Genomic DNA, 18,286 nt, shown 5'->3' on the forward strand with positions numbered 1-18,286 from the left:
ATGTACTTATTGCAGTATTTGTAGGAATGGGGAGAACTGTTGTGGGAAGCTGTAATGTGCTTAGGAAGGATTTTCAATATAGGAGATAACAGAACAATACTCTTCTGTAAATCATGTTTTGTAAAGAGAGAGCAAGTTTTGTTTTATTCCAGTTCTGTCAACCCTGAATCTTTACCATGTCTATCAGTGGCCACCAGCATTTGGTCAATTGGGTACTTGCATTAGATTAAAGAATGCATATGTTATAATTTCTGTTTGCATCCACATTATAGCAATCCACTGGACATTAGCTTGTTTTACTGTCTGTGTTTGATTTCCTGGGTTTTTTTTCCTGTTGTGCATTATTTACTTTATTCCAGCCTAATTGTTTTTTTTTTTTTTTGCTGCTGCCATTACATGTTGCTGTTTCCTTGCTGCAAAGGAAGGAAAGTCTCCAGAGAGAGTCTCTAGGGTTTAAACAGCAAGTTGGAAAGCAGGGTAGCTGACATGCTGCTGTTTCAGGCTATTTAGTGATGCAGAGGTAGTAACAGGTTGAAAACCACTGCTCTTTTCCAGAATGACCACAAGCTCTTAGGAGATGTGTCAAATAAACCAACTGTAGGACAGAAGCATGCTATTTAAAAAGCTTGGGCTAAATCAGGGATTCAAGTTTAATGGTGATAATATAGGAAATTAGAACAAATTTAGAGAAGATACACAAGATTCCTCAGGTATTGTCCTTTTCTGGTCATTACACAAGCATCAGGGACAGTAGAGCCAGCTTAATCAGGAAACAGATCCACAGATCCACAACTGTCATTTGCTAGTATAAAAGTAACAATTTTTTTTTCAGTTGATCTCAGTTTTGGTTGTGTCTTGTAAGATCTTGATGAGAGATGGCATATTTGTTCCAGCATGTAGAAAATATGTTTAGTTCCTCTGCTACTTTCTTCTCCATTGTTAGCCTGATGAAAAAAAAGTCATGGCTGTCATTTCCAAATGAATCTGGAAGAATAATAGACTTTTTTTTCAGTTGAAGGGAGTACTTATTTCCATTAACCTCCACTGAAAAGTCCAGTTTTAATGCATCAGCCATGTCAGAGAAAGTAGATTGATTCACTGTATTGCTGATGTCAGTAACCAGTATGTTCTTGAAAATGCCTCTGAAGAGTCTACAGTAGAAAAAGTTCTTAAAAAAATTGTCTAGAAAAAATGAAAAAGTGGATACTGTAAGCTTTTCAGAAATGGAGGTTTTATTCATTTGACAAAAATTAGTATTTATGCACAGATTAATGTAACTTGCAAGAGCAGTAAGAACAACATAGCCCAGATATAACACTTTGCTGCAAGACTTCCTAAGTAAAGAAAATACAGCATATGAAGAAAACATGAGTGTATTGAAAACTACATTATAGAACAACATCAGAAATCTTTGACCTTTGGTAGGAAAAATACATGAACTTTCACTGAGTTCTAAAAGAAATTTACAGTGTTTTCTGCTGACTGAGTCATGTTGTGGAAGACCCTTGTGGATGAATAAAAAAAAAAAGGAGTAGAAAAGGAGTAGAAGTTGCAAGTAGAAGTACTACCAGGTACCAGTGATGACATAAAGGCATAAAGATTGAACAATGGAATGCAACTGAAATATTTTTCCTTATTTGAGAAGTCAGATGGAATCAGAAAGATATTAGGTGCCATTTCCAAGAGAGAAAGCAAAAGCTTTTCTTGTAAGATGGAAAAGTCCACTCAAGACTCAAAATTCTAAATAAAAACCAGTTCATTTTCATTTGTTTATTTATTGAAAATCAGTACCAAATAGGACAATTATTCAATTTTAAGGCAATCATCATGCTAGGAGGAGAAAAGCCCAAAAGACACATTAATAAAATACTTTTTTGAATATTTCATGTTTGTGACTTCTTAAACCAACACTGAAGATTATGATTACAATCCACGTCAAAAATCCAAAATACAAAGCCTCTTGATAAGCTTTGGGACCATGTATGTCTATTGCTTCTTCATACTGATGTATGTATAACAGAATTCAATGTTGAAAGCATTCACAGTTATAATGTCACTGCATGTAACATGCCTTAGAGAATTATTCTCTGGCTAATAACATTAATTTTCTTTCAATGTAGGCTAAGCACCTTATTAATTTTATTAATTATAATTCATATGAGAGCAGATGAAATAATCTTACAGTCTGAAAATGGAAAAAGAAATGATGAATGAATCAATGAATGCACTATCATCCTTTTCTTCCTTCCTGTATTCCCTTCTTTCATTCCTTCATTCCTGATTGAGTATAGGAAGAAAAATGGATATGCTCAGAAATTGTTTTTGATGTAAATTGCATTCCACTAATTTAATCCAAAACAGATCACTGCAAAGAGTTTTGGAGCCCCCTGTAGACTTGCAAGCTGTGTGAAGACACTAATCCAACACCACTTTTGCAACTGGCTGGTTATTATTTTGTTAGCAGCAGCAGAACTACATATCAGGTCTTCTTCCTTTGTAGGTCAATCCCAACTGAAAGGTTTAGATGTAAAAAAGTCTCAGAAATTGTGGTCTGTCACATACCAGGTAACTGTAAAGTGGGGGCCTTGTCTGGATGTCTTTGTTATATGAATGTCCTGAAAGCTGAAAAGCCTAAACTGCCTCTCTCCCATGGTCTTTTGACCTGTCTTAGGATAAAGTTAATATTACAAGAAAATAGTATAAGTCTTCAGATATTAGTTATTTAGAAGGGAGGGGAAAGGGAAAAGTAGGAGGCGAGGCGAGGCGAGGGAACATCCCAAAGCATCTTAAATTTAACTCTTATTTTAAATACCTTAAAAGGTTGTATAGAATTTTATAGAAAGTGTGTTTTTTGTAGGAACAGTGTCCTGAAAAGGGTTATAAGAAAGACTAGAGCAATTTTTAATAGAAAAATCTGGGAGAGCTGTGACTGAAGCCCTATTCAACCTGGAGAAGAGTATCTTATTGACCTGAAGGAAGGGTGTAAAGAGAATGGGCTCAGGCTCTTCTCATTTGTGCCCAGTGGTGTGAAGAAATGGGCACAAATTGAAACATGTGAGGTTTCCTCTGAACATCAGGGAAAACTTTTTTAATCTGAGGATGATCACACGCTAACCCAGGTTGCCATAGGGACAGTGAATTCTCGAGATGGTCCAGAGCTCCAAGTGGCCCTGTTTAAGGAGCAAGCTTGGGCAAGGTAGCCTCCAGAGGTCCCTTCAAACATCAATCATTCTGTGATTCTGTGAGATGTTGGAGAAAACAAAAAAAGCCAAACAATCTGTTCACTAAAGTAAAATCATATTTGGAACAAAATCAAATATAACCTTTAAAAGCCAGTGTAGAGAAACAAAGGAACTCTGAGGCAAAGAGAAGCAAGATACTGTCATGATACTCTCCTCCTCTGCTCATGTCTAGTGTGACCTCACCTGGAGCAGTGCATCCAGGCCCCGAGGAAAGCCACAGAAATGGTCAGAGGTCTGGAAACAATTCTTCTCTGAAGAAAGGCTGGAAGAGCTAAGGTTCTTTAACCAGGGGAGCTGAGATTGTTTAGCCTGGGGAGGGAAAGGTTCCAGGTTTATTGCTGCCTTTCAATAAATAAAGGGGGTCTATAAAAAAGGTGGAGAGGGACTTGTTGCCAATGACTGTGTAGACAAGACAAGGGGCAGTTTTAAACTGAAAGAGAACAGGTTTAGGTTAGCTATTAGAAGTAATTGTTTGCGATGAGGGCGGTGAGACACTGGACCAAGTGACCCAAAGAAGCTGTGGGTCTCCCATCACTGGCAGCATTCAGGTTCAGGTTGTACAGGACTTGGAGTAATGTGGCAGGGAGATTGGACTGTATGATCTTTCAAGGTCCCTTCCAATATAAGCCAATTTTTGATTCTCCATTACTAGTGATTGACAAATTTTGAGGATGCTGATGACATCTTGAGTAGATTTTCCTTACAAGGAAATAATATTGCATTTTTTTTTTTAAGTAAAAGTAACTATGGAATTAAACCTTAGGTATCTGAAGAAATTGAATCTCACATGAGGAACATTTATGACTTGTTGAAGCATTTGCAATACTCTGCAACACAACTCTCTGGGGTAGCCTGCATATAGCCTGCACTGAAATGCAGCAAGACAGATGTAAAGCATACTTTCTTCACTGAGAAAGGACAGCTGGGGTACAATCTAGGAGGACTATCTGAAAGTCAGACCACTTTTCAACTGGTTTTTTTTTTATTCCACTGTTATCATTATTAAGAATTTTCTATAAATGCATATCTTCACAAAGTTCTTTCAAAGATGAAGAGAAGGGCAGAAACTCCACCAAGCCAGCACCAGACTTTTGTGAAAAACATCTAATTTACTTATTCCCTAATGAGATTTCCTAGTGTTATTAAAGAGATTATATCAGTAATATAATATGTGCAGGATTAAGCTGAGGTTCCTAATGTCTATACCACCCAATTGTGAGATGATGAAAACTAAATTCTTACACAGCTTTATCTGATGAATTTGTGCATGATTAAATAGTTAATATGCTAAGTAAGTGAACTTGATCACATCCTTTCCTTTAATCTTTTTTCTGTTCTGGAATGATGTAAAAGAAAGGTCTAAGTGAAAACCATTCCAATTTAATATAAACTATTTTTAATGACCCCTGTGGCATCTTACTCTCTTTTTAGTAATAGATGTAACACCAAGTAAATGAAAATAATGGTTTCAGATGCAAAACAAAAGTTACTTTGGAAAATATAATATATTTAGGAGACAGAAAACTGAACTATGCCCAAAAGACTCATAGGAATTCTTGCTCTGATGAAAGGATTCATAAAGCAAAGAGAAAAAAGGGTAATTTTTTTTTTACTTTTAAAAGTCATTGTTTTGAACTCACAATCCTTTAAGCTCTTAAAGTTGACTTATTATTTTTAATTACAAAGTAATTAAAATTTAATTTTAATATTTTTTTCAAGCTGTTCTGGCCTAAACTTACATTCTTAAGGGTTGGATGTTTGGGGTTTTGTGGGGGTTTTGTGGGCTTTTTTAATGTTCTTCCAAATACTGTACAGTAACTATCTAAAACTGTTAGTGGTTGTTATTTTGAATTTTCATGTCTTTGAATCACTTTGCAGTGTTTGTATACTTTGAACCTTTATTTAAAAACCTATTCTATAAGGGACAACCTAAAAATGTATCACAAATCTTCTGAGAATTTTGAATTGTATTAAAAATCAAAATAAACATTATTAATAATATGAGAAGAAAAAAAGGGACAAATTCCTATTGCTTTAAGAAAAAAACAAAACTGAGCTATCCTTTTTTTTTCCAAGTAAAAATCCTGCACACCAAGATAAGCCTAATTTATCATGGCTTTTCACCTCATGTAGTCATTTGTAACAGAGCAACATTGATTAAAAAGGTAAGCAAAGCAGAATGATGCCCCATGATCAGAAGCAGCAGATAAGCACTTATCTTATCCAGCTACTGTGAATGTGACATAATGTTGGCTGAGCCTCAAAACCAAAAAATAGAATTAAAAATCTGGAGATGGATGCCTGATGCTCATAGTGCATTCCTTGACCTTGCTTTTCTGAATGTATACTGGTGTATATCTCAAATCTCTAAGGTTTAATATTAGGCTGGATTTCTTATCATAAAAGAGGTTCAGCCAGCACCCTGAGGAAGAAGGTATCCAGCCAATACAGGTATTCTGTGACTAGGATAGAATTTTCCCACCCCGTCTTGCCATTCTGCTCTTATCCAAGCATTAAGAGACTGTTTTTTCAGCTAAGACAGTAGTTAAGCTCTTGAAGCACATTCACTCTTTAGGTCACATCTGGGAAAATTGTCAGTGTGGGTGCAGATTAAAAACAGTTGTGGTTCTGCCTTTTATGATATGGATGCATTCCAATTACAATATGCTCTAAAACCCAAACCCATTTCATATGTCACTAAGCAGCAATGACTTTAAGTCACTACTGAATGGGACCAAATTTAGGAGGTGACTAGGTGATGAAGACTCCTGTTTCCACTATGATAAGCCTCCTGATCAACCTAATCCTCTTTAAGTGTAGTTTCTTTTTATATATCACATCTTTGTATACAGCAAAGCTCCTTCTCTGCACGTTATTTATAAGATTACAAGGCACATCCTAAGTCGCCATTTCTGTAGCACTTTTTAATCAGTCATGTTCAAATAATGTCTTAGTATTCCATGATGGAAAAATTCAGGGTAATGTAGTTTGTGGTAATAGTGCTGTGTGGTTCAAAATTTGCTGCCAGCTGCTTAAGAGGTTTCATTTGCATCTGATACTACAGAAGTTAAATTGTCAGAACTACGTGTGCTAGGGCACTGAGCATTTTTCTTTACAAAAATGTAATCATGTAATGTTCAAAAATGTAAAGGCTTTCTGTTAATTATGAAGCTCTTAAAATTCGGTTTATTGCAAAAACAGTGACTTGACATCTAACATTGTGTTGTATCAAAATGGTGTAATCGGTGAAAGAAAATTAGCATTACTCTTAGACAAGCTAATTTCCATTAGTAAGAGAAAGCTCAAAGCCTGTTTTAGATAAACTAGAAATAAGAATCCTGATGACTCCAAGCAGTGATAAATCCTAAGGAGGATAGGAAGTTCTCTAATGAAATGTGCAACCAACCTTTTGTTTCACCTTTGCCTCTGAAGTTTAATTTTACAAATAAGTGGTGTGGTTGGATTTTGCTCCTAGCTTAATTGGGTAGGCAAAACCATTATCAGTGAGATTAGGAGCACAGCAAGATTAAGAACAATTCAGAACAATTAAGAACACAGATTTAAACCAAAATTGACCTGCAGGACTTCAAGTCAATATGGACAAAGGTCTGAGTATGAATATTCAGATAAAGGTTACAATAAGGAAACAAAATGGGTCTAACTTTATTCAAATTGTAGATTATCTCCAAAATACAGACTGGAAAAACAGTTTTAAGGAAGCTGTTGAAGGTTTTGCTCATCGAGGGCCTTTGCATAGCAACCTTTTTTAACACAGATACTGTGAAGCTTTAAAAAAATTACATTTGCACTGTGCTAGAAAAACTCCACAAGAATTTAGTAAGACAGTCATCCAGATCAAGGGATCAGGATGACAGACTTTACTCACTTTGCTGGAAGTGTTACTGTTGTCAGCCTTAACCTTCAGCCCTCAGGAACGTGACTTTTGCCATGTTTTTCTTCAGTAGTTTGACACTGAAAGCATATCTGTGTAGGTACTTAGGGAGGTTGTAATCATGGTTTTATAAATTGTGTGACTGTGCTAGAAAAGAAGGATGTTGCTGGTGGTAGTTGCATGTCTGTGAAAGACATGAAAGACAAAGCCTTGACATGAAACTAAGGAACAAAGAGACTGAAAATGTCAAAGATTTAATCTGTGTGTTAAAACCTTCTCATTCACACCTCTTCCTTGTACCTTCAGATAGTTTTGTAGTGGATTACCCAGTATCCTATCATAGATGATACAGCCCATAAATGCATACAAACATGCAGAAGGCACAATTGTAAGACTATGAAGTCAAGTACTCAAAGACAGAAAAAGATCATTCTTCTTACGCTTGTGTCTCATGGTACAGTTTTCTAACATATGTTTACATGCCATTTCTTTTCCCATTGGAATCCTATCTCCTTATCAGAGTGCCTTCTTAATGAGCAGCTTCTCAACAGTAGGTATATTCCTCATTGTTAAATATGAGTTCTCATGTTTTATTTAACACATGCTATTGAAGTTCTGTTTTGAAGACAGATACTTTGACATGTCTCATCTCTTCTGTGTCAGTACTTTGCTACAGTGTATAACAGATTTGCAAATAAGCATTTTCACAAAGCCTTCGTAAGACAGGGGAATCTCATTAATCTGTTTCCCAGAAGAAAAACTGAGACACAGAGATGATGTTCAGTTTTAACTCCTGAGATATAACTTTGTTGCTAGTTACTCAGTAATCCAGATCTGGATCTTTAGTAAAGCATTAGGACTTCAATTCAGCTGGCATGGGAATTGAGAAGGGGAAAAGTAATTTTTTTGACAGTCTTGATCCATGTTGGAGGCTGGAAATGGTTACAATGTGCACCTGGGCTCAGGAACTCATGTCTTCTTCTGGTTCTGGGGACTAAATAGTGCTTTTTAAAGATAATTTAATATCTTTTTCAATATATGAACTATAATGATATGAACAGTTTCTGTGATGACTCAGGTAATGTCTTCCAGCCTTTTACCATTTTTTCATAGCTGGCTGCATATCAATTAGCTGTAGAAAAAACCCTAAAGCTGATCATGTGCATTTCAGTTTCAGTGATGATATTGAGAATACTAGAGATTCTTTTAAAATAATCCACAAAGTTTTTTTGGAGAGAGATATGAAACATTTTCATGCTTCTTTGGAAATGTATTTTAATTTTTTTTGAGACTGTTCTGCTTAAAAAAAGGTGATCTAATTCTGAATGAAAGCAGTAATCATACAATAAAGCTTATGATAATATTGATTCTGTATTCTTCATCAACAGATTGGTTCCAATTAGTGAATTTCCATGCAGAATTTCATACCATTGAATAACAAGGCTCAAATTCCAGGTGGTAATAAGCTGTTATTGATGAGGTTTATAGAACTGGTTTTTTATTGACTCTGGCTGATAATCTTTCAATGGTACATTTGACTGCTAAAACAACCACACTATATAATAGGCTGGGTGATAATACTGCTAAATATCATTATTTTTATAAAAATAGTTGCTTATATTGCATTAAAGAAAGCTTTTCATTGCTTTCTATATAATAACAAAATATAATAATGAGATGAATAATGAATTTTTTAGGGCTAGGAAAAGCAGTAGAGTAATGATGCAGTGACTAGTGAAAGGCAGTCTGGTAAAATGGTAATTTTGCTCTGGAGCTTTTCCCCTCACCTCTTGATTGTAAAAAGGCAGTTTTATTTCAATTTAGGATGCTGTTTAAGAAAAACTGAAACTAAATCTTTATTTTTCTTTTCTATCATTCTTTTTTAATACTGATGTTTGTGGACGAGGGTTGTGTGTTTCATAGTGTACTCAGGTTATTTTTTACTATTTTGAATGTTTTCTTTTTGTTTTTGCTTTCCTTTGACTTTGTATACACACTTCTATTTTTAAATCATTCTCTCTCCCTACCCATGAAACTTTCTTTATAACATTGCCTTATGAAGAGCATATTTCAGTAACCCTGAGAACACTGAACTGATTTTGTATTACAGTAGTAAGCTCAATATCCAAAGGAACACCTGACCCCTAAGGGCTCAGTTGCTTACTTGGGATGAGCAAAAAAAGACTCCATGATAATAAAATTCTTGCCTTAGACCAGCATGAAGTTATATTCTACAGCTTTAGTGGATCTTGCAGCCTTATGATTCCACAAGAGGGGAGGCAGAGCATTCTTCTCTCCCTTACCTCCTTCTTTCCTAACCAGCTTGCAGAGAAAATAGAAAGAAGGAGAAAGAGGAGAAGAGAGCAATCTTCCTTTTTCAACAAGTGTCCTTTTAGAAAGCTACTGGATGGACTCGTCCTTAATGTCACAATTACATTGGCTACAATTAAGTGTAACTAACTTAGGTCCTTCAGTTTACATGGTTTTAAGTACTGTTGCCATTTTACTGTTGTGAAGGTAAAGTGTTTTGGCTTTTTAGGCTCTTGTCTCTCAATGGTTGAGATAGTTGTGGGTTAGAAATCAAACTTATTCTTATTTCTTAGTCAGACTTGCATTGAAAAACAAAGCAGGAAACAAGAAATAATACAAATGTAACTGCATTTTAATCCTAAAGAAAAGAGTGGCCTAGCCCAAAAAAAGCAGTACAAACTTTGTCTTTCTGTGAATCCTAAGATAACTTACGCCAGATTTTTGAAAGAAATTTATAGTTCAGGATGCCACATTATTTACAATAAAATCCAGGAAGATCCTAGTTGTGCTAATGGGAAAAGTATAGCCAATATAGAGTATTTCAATGTGTAATATATTGCTGTGTAAACGGTAGCAAAGTGCTTCTAATCCAGAGTTCAGTTGATTTTGACATCACAAAATCACAGATTATACATTAAGCAAGTAATAAATACTTTTTTTTAAAATTTACTTACAATTCAAATACATAATTTATCCTTTCCATTTGGCAGATTAAAAATTGGACATGAGCTAATAATGTGAATTTGCAGCCCAGAAAGCCAACCATGTCCTGGGCTGCATCTAAAGCAGCGTGGCCAGCAGGATGAGGGTGGTGACTCTGCCCCACTGCTCTGCACTTGCTAGATCCCACCTGGAGTGCTGCATCCAGCTCTGGGGTCCTCAGCACAGGAAAGGTGGGAGCCTCTCAGGACTGGCCTAGGGGAGGTTGGTGAAGATGAGCAGGGGGCTGGAGGAGCTCTCCTGTGAAGACAGACTGAGAGAGCTGGGCTGACAGAGAGCCTGGAGAAGAGAAAGCTCTAGGGAGAATATTTAAAGGAAAATAAATTATAAGAAAGACTTGATACCAGTACTTGTAGTGATAGGGCAAGGGACAAAAATTTTAAACAGCAAAATGGTAGATTTAGATTGAACATTGGGAAGAAATATTGGACAATGAGGGAGGGTAGTAAGACACTGGAACGGGTTGCCCAGAAAAGTTGTGAATGCTGCATCATTGGAAGTGTTCAAAGCCAGATTTTAAGTAACCTGATCTAGTGATAGATGTCCCTTCCTAAGGCAGGGAGGTTGGAGTAGATGATCTTTGAAGGCCGTTTCCAAACCAATATCAGGACAGAGTGAGACACAATATAACCAGCACATCCTACAGAACAATGTTTGAACACCTTAGCAGGGTGTTATGAGCAAAGTGCAGCTATGATGGCTTTTTTATCAGCATTTTTTAAAGAGGCACAAAATTGGCAGTTGTCCTTAAAAAAAAAAAAAAAAAGCCTAAAACCTTTCTACAGGACATATCCTAAATATTCTTGCCTGTTTAGTGCTGAAGTAGTCAAGCTCCATATCCTCAATTTCTCAGTCCAAATTTTGTGTGATTCTGCTGCAGTTTACCAGTCTTCTTGTGCAATAACCCCCAGGTGCTGCTCATGAAAAAATAGATGGCCTAGTTAAAGAGAGCTTTGAGGACTTTCTTGGCAAAAAATACTAGACAATAATATCACATTTACCTCTCAGAATGTAAACTGATTTTTGATGAGACATTTAATTACTTCCTTGGTTATATATTAACTTTAATAATTCATGGTAAAATAGTTGAAAATAGCTGTTTTAAATAGGAAGAACTGGTATATTAAATCTGTCATCAGGAAATGTATGCAAATACTCTATCCTACTGTTACCATATTTACTTATTGAATCTTGGTAACAATAGAGTCAGTTCCTGTATGTAGCCAGCCATACTTTTCCAGTGCCTTCTAGAGCAGAAATCTATTTGCTGGATTGTACTTCTCTCTGTATGTGGTACTGAAACACCAGTGTGTTACAGAGCTATTCATGTGAAATGTGAAGATTCCAAACATTTCCTGTTCAAAGACATTTGTTTATATACAAATTCTTAAATTTGATTTTTTAGGTTCAGAAATGATTAGTTAATTTAAAAAAAATACATTATTAGGGAGGAACTAACCCTCTACCTGCCTGTCTATCCATAGGAATAGTGCTATTCCATAAGTAACAAATGTGCTGCCTAGGGCCTTCATGTGGTTATTTGCCATCTGTTCTGTGGAGACTTTACCTTAGAAATAACTCCTCTCTTCCCCAAATAGTCTAATTACGGTTAGACTAATTTTTTCCAAGTATTTATGTAAATATTTCAGCTGATCTCTGGTGCTTTTGTCAATGATCCTTCCTCACTTCACATTTAGCCTTCAGATTTATCCTAAAAAACACATCTCACTGTGATCCATACATGCAAGGCAGAGCCCTTTCAGAATTCTGCCTTCCCTTCACACAGAAAAAATATATTGGTCCATTTTTGTAACTTCTCATTACAAACAAGATACATATAGCATTCATAGTGTTAAACCTTGGCAAATTCAGAATAATTATAAATTTAACATGTAACATACTCATTTTTGTTTTATTATTATATGAGTGAAAATCAGAGAAAAGGCAAAGAAAGGAGCCTAATGGTCTCAGGGCCCTCTCTGATCTCATGACTCCACCATGTCTTAGAGGCATCAAACATATCTTGGTCTAAGCAGAGTCCTTAAGTATTTCCAAACCAATTTAAAACAAAAATGGCATATTTTTCTTTCCAGGCCTCAGACCAGAAAAAGGCAGATTTTCTTCCTCATAGGCATCTGCTGTGCTACTTAATACTACTCTGAAACTTCAACAAAAATTCTTTTTGAATAGGCTGTGAATATTTTTCAAGAGCACTTAGATGAATTAAGGAATCAAAGTGCCATTTGATGAGATTGTGAGTAATCTTTTTGAGCTAGTAATCTATCATCAGTGAGGATGACCTGAAAAATGATTTGCTTTCCCTTCAAACAGGATCCTCTGGAATGGAAGTCAGCATATATATGTCATGTTTAACACACATACATATACCAGGGGGAAAAGGCACCAAATCATAATTTATGGCTCTCAGTGTATTTTTTTTTTCCTAAATTCTGATTGTCATCTAGAGAAGACAGAGTGGAGTCTACATCATTAGTGGAAAAGTCCTTTGAGACAATTTTCATAGTCAGGTTTGCTTTCTTATTGGTAGTAACAGTGTCTATACAGAGATTCATTTTTTGGAGATGGTGATTTCACAGTAGGCTTTGAGTGTCTAGTAGCACTTAGGCACAAAATTTAGAGAAATAGGTGAATTAACAAGTGTGCATGGTGATCCTCATGTCAAGGAGGGAAAAAAAAAAGTGTATTGGTAGTGAGTTAATGCACACCTACTTTCATGTTAGATTAGATTTGCACAATTAAAATCAGAAAACCAGGAAATTAAATTTATTGAGATTTCATGATGAGTATAATTTACTCTTGATAAAACTCCTCTTAACTGTGTGGCATGTAATTTATAGCAAGTCTTTAAAACCTGCTTCCAAATTCAGCAAAGATTAAAAAAATTTGGCTGCTGAAAGATGATAAATGTTTATGCTCTAATGTCAGCCAGTTTTTTACAGTTTGAATTTTACTTAATAAAAATGAAATAAACAACTGGCAAAGGCTTTGAAGTTTTTAGAAAAGTGCAGAGGATTTAAATGGGAGGTTAAACTTTTTTTCCCTGCTTTACATTCTTCATAATTCTTCATACGTTATATCTGGCAAAATGTTGTCACTATGCATTTGCTTGTAGGACCAGATACATATTAAGTTTAAAACTTAGTCTGATATTTATAAATGTTTAAACCTTTGAAGACATACGAAAGAGTTTCTTTTATCATTCCCCATTTATGCAATCAATCACAATTAGCATATATTGGAATGGTCAAATACCTGAAGCCTTAAATTCACCTGACAGTCTAATTCAAAATTGAATAGTACCCCTCAGCTGTCACTACAGTTTGCCAAGGTCACACCTAAAGAAATCCCTTTCATAATTTGGAAGAAAACATGGGAGACCTCAAAGTGGGAAATGAGACAATGTATTTTTCATTATTCATCTTAGTTGTATGTGTGAAATGGCATCTTAGATATGTGCAGAATGAAGATGCAAATTTACCCAAAAAGTTATCACAGCTGTCATGCAAAATGCAAATATAATGGACCCTCCTAAAATTGTGTGACCATTTCTCATGTTTTAACATTTTAAGCAGGCTAAAAATCAAGATTTACTTTAGAAATACATTGACTTATGTTCAACAGATGTAAGGTCTAAAAGTGAATTTCAAGCAATGCATTTATTAGCTAATTTAAATATTAATAAGGAAATAGCTACTGAGTAGTTATACTTTTTGACCTGTAATAATCCATCATTAATGCTGCAGTACAGGAAGCTTTTCCATCCTGCATTGTCTCTATTGCTGCTATACTTACAGGTCTTCAGACACTTAACTCTGTACTTCATTATGCTCATGTATTTATACATATCTAAAATATCATTCCAAATTTCATATTTAAAAATTATTTGAACCTATATGCATAAGAAAAATAAGAGATGTGGTACTCATTTCTAGGAAAAACCTTATGCATAAGTCAAAATTTCGTTGATTTATTCAAAGCTGCTAAGAAGTGTGCGTTCCTAATCTGCTCTGCACTGTGCTGAAAATTTATCCTGAGGGTCTGAAAGACACATTATACTTATAAAACTGTATAAACAGTCACAACTGATTTGCAAGTTTGCAGCTACATGGCAATCCAAATCCAAACAAAAAGCAAGTTCACACTGATAGCTTAGCTGTCCACACCGAAGTTGCCTTGTTTTCTGATTAAAAGACTGCCCTTTTCTGAGTACTTCTGCTTATTTACTTGTCCCACTCTGAGTCTAGAGGAATGTAACAAAGAACTGTTGTTCTTCAGACTATCTGGACCTAAGAACTTCTTACCTGATTTCTAGTGGGAGGTAGTTACATCTGGGGCAATTGCCTTACTTCATTTTGAAAAGAATTGTTAATTTTTGAGGCCAAATTCTTAGGATAGGTGAGCTGCATATGAAAATCCATACTTTGTGTACGCTGTATGTAAATCCCACTCTCAATGTATCTACAGCATACACAGCTGGAGCTTGATTTGGCCTGCTCTAGACTTCCATTGGAGGATTCATCAGTCCTAAAATGTTTAAAATTGCCAACAGTGGCAGGTCTGAACTGTCTTCTGAGCTGAAAAAAGACTGTCAGGACACCAGAAGAGACAAGAAACCCACTTCAGCTCTACTTTGATTCCTGACTGAATGCCCATTAGAAGTGGGAGTGCCTTAGTTGAATTCCCAGGATTTGTCCTTGAAATTAGACTTTGAAAGAAATCCAAGTCACAAAATCCAAGAGGGCTTTGCTATGGAAACATAAATATGTTAACTGTCCATGATAGGATTTACTGTAAATATGCATTCCTGTTACAAATTAAAACACTAATATAGATGTATTTTTTCAGAACCAGATGCTACTTTTTGGCAGAATTTCCTGTTGACATTGAAGATCCCACTAACCTATCATAGCAGGAGCTAAGCACATTTGAGACTATGTACTTTTGGAGAAGATTTTGTTGTATGGATTGTTTCCATTGTGTAACTTTGGAAATAGTAGCGTGGTAGTACTGATTCAAGGCTTTGTACTGAATGTGCACTCTACTTTCTTTCTGCCCGAAGAACCTTATACCTTTTGCAATTAGTTATGCATCTATTTTCTGGTCTAGTCAGAGTTGTTCTACCTAGTATTCACTCTCACCTTTGAGGTTCATATGCTGATGTCCTCCTTATGGAAATCACTTGTCTTCGAAGGCAGATTTGTTCTGTTGACTGGCTAGATAATGTGCCATAGTACATTCTAATGCTTTGTTCTGCAATTTCCACTCTGCCGTGGTTGTGTTGTAGCTCTGAATGTTAAACAAGTTGTGTGCAGAGTTTATGTACTGTTCATCATATGTGCAGCCACTTCTTGTGTTGCCGTCAATGGTTTTATTATTTTTCATCTTTACCTCAAGTGTTGTACTCTATGACTAGGTCTGAAAGTGATAATTACTTCCCCACTGCAGAGACAAGCTGATTTACATATTTATCAAAGGAAACTGGATGGCTCTGAGCATACTATGGGAACATTTGCATATTTATAACTTGAAATGTTCAAAAGCTAAAATTTAAATAGGGGTGTCTTGATCTTAGTTATAAGTTTGTTTTAATACAAAGGTTTTAGTCCGTGGATTTTGTAATCAGATCAGTGCATTAAAATGAAGTAACTTTTCTTCATCACAGAAAATCAACATAGAGATTAAAATGATTGTTAGCTTGTGAATGATGGTATGCAGAAGCTGCAACATTAAGTTTTCATAAGGTGAAAATCTTAGCCTTTGAGCCCTGAAGAGATGATTAACTGTGGCAAAACCTTAAACTGCTGTAGCAGAAAGGGACTCCCAAGAGGTTTACTATGTGGTAAACCTATGGGTATATACTTGAAAGGCATCAATATATTTTCTGGGACAAATGTGGGTTTCCAAATACTTATGCATGTAGCAATAATTTTTAGGATTTTATGCATTTATTCAATGGCTTGCATTCACAGAGGTGAATGCCTGGAGCTGACTACAAGTTGTGATTCTGGCTAATGATGCTATTCAAAACCAAACATGAGCAGCAGTAGAAAATTCTAAACAGCAAATAAAAACAATAAAACCCCAACACAATCAAACTGCCTCTTCTTGGCAGTGATGTGATGGCTTATTTTCCCAGGCTGATCTATTGGAAATCTTTGTTCAATAATTGTCTCAGTCTTGCTGTAAATTTCTGGATACAAGAGAGGCATGTGAAAGTTTACTGGAGTTGGAAAATAGTGTTACATTATTAGGAATTTCCTTTACTGTCAGTTATCTCTTCCTGAGACAGATCCTTAGCCCTCCTTCTGAAACATGTTTTTTCTTTGAATTTGGCAGACTGCTTTAAAGCTTTCATCACAAGTAGAAGCTATTTTTTTCTAGATTACACAGAGGTATTCTATTTCCTCTAGCTTCTTATTCACAATTTCAGCAATAGTCTAAATTATTTTGAATTAATACAAATAATATTTATTTCCCATTGACTTGAAATGTCAGTAAACTAATTTTTGAATAAAATGCATTTGTCCATATGCTTGCTTGACTAAACACTTTAACAAATCAGTAACACATTTGTAAACACGTTATTGTTTTTCAGTGTTTGTACCTTGTTTACAAATGAATAGTCATTTTTTAGAAACCCTATCTCTTCTTGTAGATGCATACAGTAGGAGCTTTACATGAGTCAAAACTCAGTAATTACGGTCATCATTAGGAAGGCTGGTTCAGCTACCATTCAGGCTGTTCTGGAGAACTTGAAAAGCGGCATGGCGCTTTGTTTCCTTCCAAAGAACAGAGTCAATTGCTCTTCTCTCTTTCCCATGGCTATCACTCCACTGAAATTGGTATTTTCACATTCAGAATGGAACAATTCTTTATAATTTTACACAGCTTGAACTAAGAATGGAGAGTAGAATACAGAGAGCACTCCTCAGTATATTTCACAAGAAGTTTCATTTAAATTTTGGAACACTGATGTACTAATTAAAACAAGTAACATCTTAACACAGCCCTCAATCTGTTTTGTATCTTAAAAATATATAAATGGAAGCAAAATGTCCAATGATATAACACCTTTGTCTGCTACAATGTTAGTCACCTACATTGCAGAATACATTCCTATAATGGCAGTGGTAGGAGTAGCTTGATCTGAAATTCTAGTTGCTAAATAGCTGCAGAAATTATGGAGTTCCATCAGCTAGATTGATTTGGATATTCAGAAATGTTGTCCTTCTAAATATGTTCTGTTAAAATCAGAAAAAAAAAAAACTGGTACCATCCACACAGATCAGTACAGCAGTTAATTTTTCAGAATGTGACTTTCGAGCAAGGTATTTTAATTTAAACTCTTTCTTGTGTTAACGAGAGTTAAATCATTCAAATACACTTAAATTTTTCTTATATCCTGGTAACCCACACTTTGCTGTTTATTTACAATTTTCATTCTAGTAGGTGCTAGTGTTCAGGATCAAAATAGAAATGGAAGGTTTGCTTATGAGTGTGTTGTGACTGCCATACTCTGGCAATACTGTTTTCTGAATTACCACTATTAGTCCATCTGTACTGAAAAATGTTGCTGCTAAGATAAATTGTCATTTTAGCATTTGTTAGTTAAAACTTATGTATGCAATCCTCTGTGTTTCAAAATCCATTTGAAGGAAATGGAAGTTTTACCATTGAGTTTAACAATGGATGGGAATTTCTATGCATTTTATATGACTGGGTTTTTTCTAAAATGGAACATGCTTGAGTGTGTGTATTTAATATTTTTTTCCAGAGAAAGACTACCTCATTAAAAAAATTCATTATAATATCTTACATTTAATTTTAATATTAATTTTTGATTTTAAGTTTAATTATTTGTGATAGTGAGACAATTTTCATTGCTTCTCATGTCTTCCCAAATTAGCTGGGAAATCAAAGTGATCATTATTGAATGATTGCCAATGCTTTTGATCACCAGAGATCATGTTGTATACTGGGTGCCATTCTCTCTTTATTTTCATTTTAGTTTATGTACAATATTAATTTGAAAGTTCAATTTCATCATGAACATGAGATATGTAAAAAAAAATATTGTTGTGCACATCACTGCACATATATT

General features: G+C 35.2%; 1 protein-coding gene across 3 annotated transcripts in view; it reads left to right on the plus strand.

Moving 5' to 3' along the window:
* STS (steroid sulfatase) overlaps positions 1–18,286 on the plus strand; it is a 106,745-nt gene that overhangs the window by 45,922 nt on the left and 42,537 nt on the right. The gene's annotated exons all lie outside the window — the stretch shown is intronic.

This window comes from Melozone crissalis, unplaced genomic scaffold (genome assembly GCF_028551555.1).
Source record: "Melozone crissalis strain CALT ecotype California unplaced genomic scaffold, PUWL_Pcris_2 ptg000013l_1, whole genome shotgun sequence".
Taxonomy (NCBI): domain Eukaryota; kingdom Metazoa; phylum Chordata; class Aves; order Passeriformes; family Passerellidae; genus Melozone; species Melozone crissalis.